Here is a 7,995-nt window from a genome sequence, read left to right as displayed (position 1 = left end):
TCTGTGTTTCAAATGGTCTTTCTTTTTCTTTTTTTTTTTTTTGCACAGGCAATGGGGGTTAAGTGACTTGCCCAGGGTCACACAGCTAGTAGGTGTCAAGTGTCTGAGGCCGGATTTGAACTCAGGTACTCCTGAATCCAGGAGCTTTAACCACTGCGCCATCTAGCTGCCCTTCAAATGGTCTCTTTAACCATATCCTCTCTCTAACAGGATATAATACCTGAGGCCTTAGAAATTGAGTTTTCAAGAGAACGTTGTATCCAGTGACAGCAATATAGTTTGATGAAGAAATGTGAATGACTTAACTATTCTCAGCCATACAATGATCTAAGACAATTCCAAAGGACTAAAGATGAAGCATACTTGGGGCAGCTAGGTGGCTCAGTGGATAGAGCACCAGCCCTGGATTCAGGAGGATCTTAGTTCAAGTCTGGCCTCAGACACTTAACACTTATTAGCTGTGTGACCCTGGGCAAGTCACTTAACCCCAATTGCCTTACCAAAAAAAAAAAAAAAAGATGAAGCATACTTTCTACATCCAAAGAAAGAGCTGATATTGAGTGAACACAGACTGAAACATGCTATTTTTCACTTTCATTATTTTATTTTATTCGAGTTTTCTTTTTTTAAATTCTATTCGAGTTTTCTTATACAAAATGACTAATATGGTCATGTTTTACATCATTGTACATGTATAACCTATATCCGAAATTTATGTGAAAGAATTTAGATTTTTTTCAAAATAATTGTATTAATTTGAATTAATCTTATAAAGAGATGGCTTTATCATCATGGCCAGTTCTCTTATTGTTCATCCTTCATTTTTTTTTTTTTTTTTGCTGGGCAATGAGGGTTAAGTGATTTGCTAAGGGTCACATGGCTAGAAAGTGTAAAGTGTCTGAGGCTAGATTTGAACTCAGATCCTCCTGAATCCAAGGCCAGTGCTTTATCCACTGCGCCACCTTGCTGCCCCCTATTCTTTTTTTAATTTAATTTATTTTTTATTTTTCCCAATTACATGTAAAGATATTTTTTTGAGTTACAAATTTTTCTGCCCCCCTCCCAAGGCTAGCAAGCAATATGATATAGGTTATATTTTACAATCATGTTAAACATATTTCCACATTAGTCATGTTGTAAGAGAAGAATCAGAAGAAAAGGCAAAAAAAAGAAAGAAAAAACAAGAGCAATAACAAAAAACAACAACAAAAGTGAAAATAGTCTGAATGCTGACACACTATTCACACTTATTTATGTCCTTCATTCTTGAAGAGGGTCAATGGTCAATGACATCAGGAGGGTGATGTCTTAAGTAAGGCAGGGCTATGCAGGGTCATCAGCTTCACACTCTCTGCCAGTCATCTGAGTCCAGTGGCAGGACATATGTCAGGGGCAGCTAGGTGGCTCAGTGGATAGAGCACTGACCCTGGAATCAGGAGGAACTGAGTTCAAATCTGGCCTCAGACACTTGACACTTATTAGCTGTTTGACCCTGTGTAACCCTCATTGCCGCACAAAAATAAATAAAGAAGAAAACCAAATTACCAGTATCAAAAATGAAAAGGGGGCAGCTAGGTGGCGCAGTGGATAGAGCAACGGCCCCTGGAGTCAGGAGCACCTGAGTTCAAATCTGGCCTCAGACACTTAACATTTACTAGCTGTGTGGCCCTGGGCAAGTCGCTTAACTCCAATTGCCTCACTAAAAACAAAACAAAAACAAAACAAAAAAAATTTAAAAATGAAAAATGAAAAGGGTAAATTTTCCCACTAAGGAAGAGAAAAGTAAAGCAATAAATAGGAGCTATTTTGCCCAGATGTATGCCAATAAATCTAACCATCTAAATGAAATGGACAAATATTTACAAAAACATAAATTGCCCAGATTAAATGAAGAGGAAATATTGTTTTGTTTTGTTTTTGAGAATTAAAAGTTTATTCAAACAAGGTAGCAACCTGTTGATGTTGACTGGCTAGTCACTGGAGATCAACCAAGGGATTTTATAAAAAATGAAGCTAAGGGGCAGCTAGGTGGCACAGTGGATAAAGCACCAGCCCTGGATGTAGGAGTACCTGAGTTCAAATCCAGCCTCAGACACTTGACACATCCTAGCTGTGTGACCCTGGGCAAGTCATTTAACCCCCACTGCCCTGCCAAAAAAAAAAAATGAAGCTAAGCAATAAAGAGAGAGCTGATACATCATAGCCTCAGCTTATCTCAAAGCAAACAAACAAAAATGCTGAAGCCATAAAGCAACAGAATTTGTTCAGGTTTGAATATCTTGGGGGCCGCTAGGTGGTGCAGTGGATAAAGCACCTGCCTTGGATTCAGGAGGACCTGAGTCCAAATCCAGCCTTAGACACTCAGACACTTGACACTTACTAGCTGTGTGACCCTGGGCAAGTCACTTAACCCTCATTGCCCTGGAAAGTTTGAATATCTTGCCCCTGAATGCTCAGCTACAGCTTTAAATGATTTTTCTTTTCATTATATCCACTTACACAGCTAGGTGGCACAGTTGATAAAGCACCAGTCCTGGATTCAGCATGACCTAATGAGTTCAAATTCAGCCTCAGACACTTGACACTTACTAGCCCAGGGATGGTCACAAGGCACCTCTCTGTACTGGGTTCACAAAACATAGGGAACAAAAACAAAGTTATTTTGGCTCAGAAAGAAAATTGCTTTACTTGACCCATTCCATGACTGGTACTGGACTTGTCCTTTAAGGGAAGACCATCTGTATAAGGGAACAGAAGATGGGGAAGAGACATTTTGAGAAGAGGCACCCTAACTCTGTTGATGTCCACTGTACAGAGGAAGCCCTTTCATCTAGGAAATGAAACGGTCTTTTAACCAAAGAAGGATTAGGAATAGCTCCATATTATAGGAATTCTTCACTATCTCCTTGTATGAAAATGAAACTCAAGATAAGTTTCTTTCTTTTCATTATCTAAAAGCTTTGAGCTGCACAGATTCTGAGTCAAAAGGGAGCGTTGTCCTAACCCAGGGTCACAAAATTATTTGATTTCTCTAGCATCACATCCTAGTACAGGTCCCTTTGAGCAAGGCTTACCTATTCCCATCCCTCCTCAGCAAAATTCATAGCAACTGATACAAAGGTCATAGATTGCTGAAATATCAAATATCTTCCTGCTCACTGGGGGACAATTCATGGCTCGGGACTTGACCAGGCAGCTAGATAGCTCAGGGAACAGAGAGCTGTTGTGGGAGTCAGGAAGACCTGAATTCAAATCCAGTCCCAGTATTTACTAATTGCATGATCATAGGCAAGTCATAGCTTTTTTTTTTTCTGAATCGGTTTCTTCAACTCTAAAATAGAAATAATAAAAGCAACTATTCCATGGTGTTGTTGTGAAGATCAAATGAGATAATATTACAAAGTGCTTAGCACAGTGCCTGACACAAAGAAGATACTTAATAAGTGATTATTCTTTCTTCTCCCTCCTCCAGAAGTTTGCAGGTTATTTAGGCTTTGGTTCTTACTGTATTCAGGATTGGGAACATTTCAAGGCATTTCAAATTCAAATGTAATCCTGGTGGGGCAGCTAGGTAGTGCACTGGATAGAGCACAGGCTTGGCCCTGGAGTCAGGAGGACCTGAGTTCAAATCTGGCTTCAGACACTTAACACTTACTAGTTGTGTAACCCTGGGCAAGTCACTTAACCCCAATTGCCACACACACACACACACACACACACACACACACACACACACAAGACAAGTGTAATCCTGAGCAGGTGACCAGAATCACATAACAAACGACAGAATCAGGGATCCTGATTCACAAATGATCCATTACTATGTGAAGCCTCTCATGATACTATTTTCCATACCCCCATCTACCTTGCTATTTCCAGATCATGGATTGACAAACCTTGCTCAATAATGTGTCATCCTCAGCACGTGCTGTCCACAATAAGCCACAATTCTACTCAAATATTTATTAAGCACCTACTACTTGCACAGTGCCATACCTGACATGGCAGAAACAAGGATAAAATTGAAATTGCTTCTTGCAAACAAGGAAGGAGCTGACCTACTAGAGGATCACATGTACCAAAATAAGTCCAGAAGAAGGAAAACTGAGGGGGAAGAGACCACTAAGTACTGCTCTGAATTCTGTTTACTCCCAAATCTTTGCCGTTATTGTTCACTTCACCATCTACATAAAAATCCTTTACATCCCTGCTATTCAACACCATGACTACAGGGAGGAAGAAAGAGTGAGGTAGGTGACTTTGCACAGCCCTGCCCTTTTAAAATATTTTTTTTGGGGGGTGAGGCAATTGGGGTTAAGTGACTTGCCCAGGGTCACACAGCCAGCATTAAGTGTCTGAGGCCAGATTTGAACTCAGGTCTTCCTGACTCCAGGGATGGTGCTCTATCCACTGCACCATCTAGCTGCCCCTCATTTAAATCTAATTCACTACAAGTCATGACATCACCTTCCTGGTCAGGGTACAACAACAACAACAACAACAACAATAACAATAATAACAATAAACCCTAACATCCCTTTAGTTCACACATCTTGAGGGGCAGCTAGGTGGCAGGGGCAGCTGGATGGCGCAGTGGATAGATCACTGGCCCTGGATTCAGGAGGACCTGAGTTCAAATCTGGCCTCAGACACTTAACAATTACTAGCTGTGTGACTCTGGGCAAGTCACTTACCCATCATTGCCCTGCCATTAAAAAAAAAAAAATTCACACATCTTAATATTTGTCAATTACAGTAAACAGACAGCACAAAGCAGATATGGCCAACCATCAATTCACACTAGCAAGCGTTTGATTTTCACTTCCAAAGGGTACAGAGAGCTGTCACTACTCATCGACAGAGCCAAGATGGCAGAGAAAAGGTATAGACTCGCCTGAGCTCTCCCCCAAGCCCCAACAAATACCTTTAAATAATGTGTCAAGACAAATTCTAGAGTGACAGAACCCACAAAGGAATAGAGTGAGACAATTTCCAGCCCAAGACCACTTAGAAGGATGGCAGGAAAGGTCTATCCCACCTGGGTGAAAGTGGAGTGCGGTTCAGTAGAGGCCTTGTCTGAACAGGTCAGGTCCCAGCAAACAAGGAGCAGGCTTTAGCAGCTACTGAATCAGGGGAAGCAGTGGTGGTTTCCAGACCTCACAGCCCATAGACATAAGTTTCTCTGATAGTGTGAAAAAAAATTTGTTTGGACCCCAATTCTATTTCTTTTTTTTTTTTTTTGCGGGGCAATGGGGGTGAAGTGACTTGCCCAGGGTCATACAGCAAGTAAGTGTCAAGTGTCTGAGGCCGGATTTGAACTCAGGTACTCCTGAATCCAGGGCCGGTGCCCTATCCACTGCGCCACCTAGCTGTCCACCCCTATTCTATTTCAATCATTATTAGTCAATTTGATATGATTCTATAGGGGTAGTGATTAAAAGGTCTGTATATTAGTCCCCAGGGCTATGAGCTGCAGATTGTAAGTTCATTTGTTTACTCATAGGAAGCTAACTAGAGATCCTCCATGTTTGTTTTTCCTTTGGTGACCAAGCCCAGTGTGGTGGACATGACTCAATTACATGGAAAGTCCTCCAACATATTTTTGTACGTCCAGACTATTCTCTCTTGTCCAACATGAGCAGGCAACCATCTTACTTAATCAGTGGCAATGCCCCATGCTTCATCTAACCTGAGATCCCCTTGGGGTTTTTTTTTTTGGTTTTGTTTGTTTTTTTGGTGGGGCAATGGGGGTTAAGTGACTTGCCTAGGGTCACACAGCTAGTAAGTGTCAAGTGTCTGAGGCTGGATTTGAACTCAGGTCCTCCTGATTCCAGGGCCGGTGCTCTAACCACTGCACCACCTAGCTGCCCCCAATCCCCTTGTTAACATGCAAGATCTATCAACCAATGAGATTCTGTATTTCACCATGCCTCTTTTGCATATTTGGATATCAAACCCTGTAAAAACAAGGTCCTAGAAGAAGGAGGCATCTCAGGTCATGAGGAAGATCTGAGGTCCACTTCATTAGAGAGGACCATGGACCCATTAATAAATTTTCATTGGCTTAGAGCTCTGCCTTGGTCTCTTTTCTTGTAGGTTGGATGTATTAATCCCCACATTAAAGACCTCATTTCTCAAATATATAGAAATGGAATCAAATTTATATAAATAAAAGCCATTCCTCAATTGATAGGTGATCAAAGGAAATGAAGAGGTAATTTTCAGGCAAAGTAATCAAAGCTACCTATAGTTATATGAAAAATGCTCTAAATCTCTATTGAATGTAGAAATGCAAATTAAAAACTGAGCGGCTACCATACACCTAGCAGATTAGTTGATATGACAGCAAAGGACATGACAAATGTTGGAGGGGATATGGGAAAATTAAAACACTAATGTACTGTTGGTGAAGTTTTATAATAATTCAATCATTCTGGAGAGTAATTTGGAACTATTCCCACAGAGCTAGCTATAAAACCATGCATATTGGGGTAGCTAGGTGGCGCAGTGGATAAAGCACCAGCCCTGGATTCAGGAGGACCTGAGTTCAAATTTGGCTTTAGACACTTGACACTTACTAGCTGTGTGACTCTGGGGAAGTCACTTAACCCTCATTGCCCCGCAAAAAACCAAACCAACAAACAAAAAACCATGCATATTCTTTTCTTTATTTTTCTTTCTTTCTTTTTTTTTTGTCTGTGTTTTCTTTCACAGCATGACTTACTTGGAAATGTGTTTTGCATGACTGCATATGTATAACCTATGTCAAATTGTTTGTCTTCTCAAGAGGGGGAAGGAAAGGAAAGGAGAGAATTTGGAACTCAAAATTTGAAAAAAATAATGTTAAAAGTTTTCAGATGTATATAGCTGCTCTTTATGTGGTGGCAAGGAATTGGAAGTTGAGGGGATGCCCATCCATTGGGGAATGGCTGGACAAGTTGTGGTATATGAATACAATGGAATACTATTGTGCTGTAAGAAACAATGAGCAGGAGGAGTTCAGAGAAACCTGGAGGGTCTTGGGTGGGCTGATGATGAGTGAGATGAGCAGAACCAGAAGAACATTGTACACAGTATCATCAACATTGAGTGTTGATCTACTGTGATGGACTATATTCTTCTCACCAAAGCAATGGTACAGAAGAGTTCCAGGGAACTCATGATAGAAGAGGATCTCCAAATCCAAGAAAAAAAAAAAGAACTGTGGAGTATAGATGCTGAATGAACCATACTATTTCTTTTGTTTTGGGTGCTGTTGTTTTTCTATTTTGAGGTTTTTCATCATTGCTCTGATTTTTCTCTTATAACATGACTAATGCAGAAATATGTTTAATGTTATTATGTGTGTATATATATATATATATATATATATATAACCTATATCAGATTACCTGCTGTCTAGGGGAGGGGGAGGGAGGGAAGGGAGGGAGAAAAATCTGACATTGGAAAGCTTGTATAAACAAAAGTTGAGAACTATCTTTACATGTAATGGGAAAAAAAATAAAATACTTTATTAATTAAAAAAAGTTTTCAAATGTAATTGGAAGGGGCAGCTAGATAGCATAGTGGTAAAGCACCGGCCCTGGATTCAGGAGTACCTGAGTTCAAATCCGGCCTCAGACACTTGACACTTACTAGCTGTATGACCCTGGGCAAGTCACTTAACCCTCATTGCCCTACAAAAAAAACAAAAACAAAACAAAAAAAATGTAATTGGAAAACAATAAAATATTAAATTAATAAGAAAAATGCAGAAATTAAACAGAAAAAAAAAAGCAGCTAGTCCTCATTCATTAAATGACTATTGTACGGGGCAGCTAGGTGGCGCAGTGGATAAAGCACTGGCCTTGGATTCAGGAGGACCTGAGTTCAAATCCAGCCTCAGACACTTAACTAGCTATGTGACCCTGGGCAAGTCACTTAACCCTCATTGCCCTGACAAAACAAAAAAAATTACTATTGTACCTACGGCGACGTCTCCTTTTCTAAATTTAG

The sequence above is a fragment of the Dromiciops gliroides genome, chromosome 3, assembly GCF_019393635.1.
Source record: "Dromiciops gliroides isolate mDroGli1 chromosome 3, mDroGli1.pri, whole genome shotgun sequence".
NCBI lineage: Eukaryota > Metazoa > Chordata > Mammalia > Microbiotheria > Microbiotheriidae > Dromiciops > Dromiciops gliroides.
The sequence above is the reverse complement of the archived record's forward strand: the minus strand, read 5'-3'. Positions refer to the sequence as shown.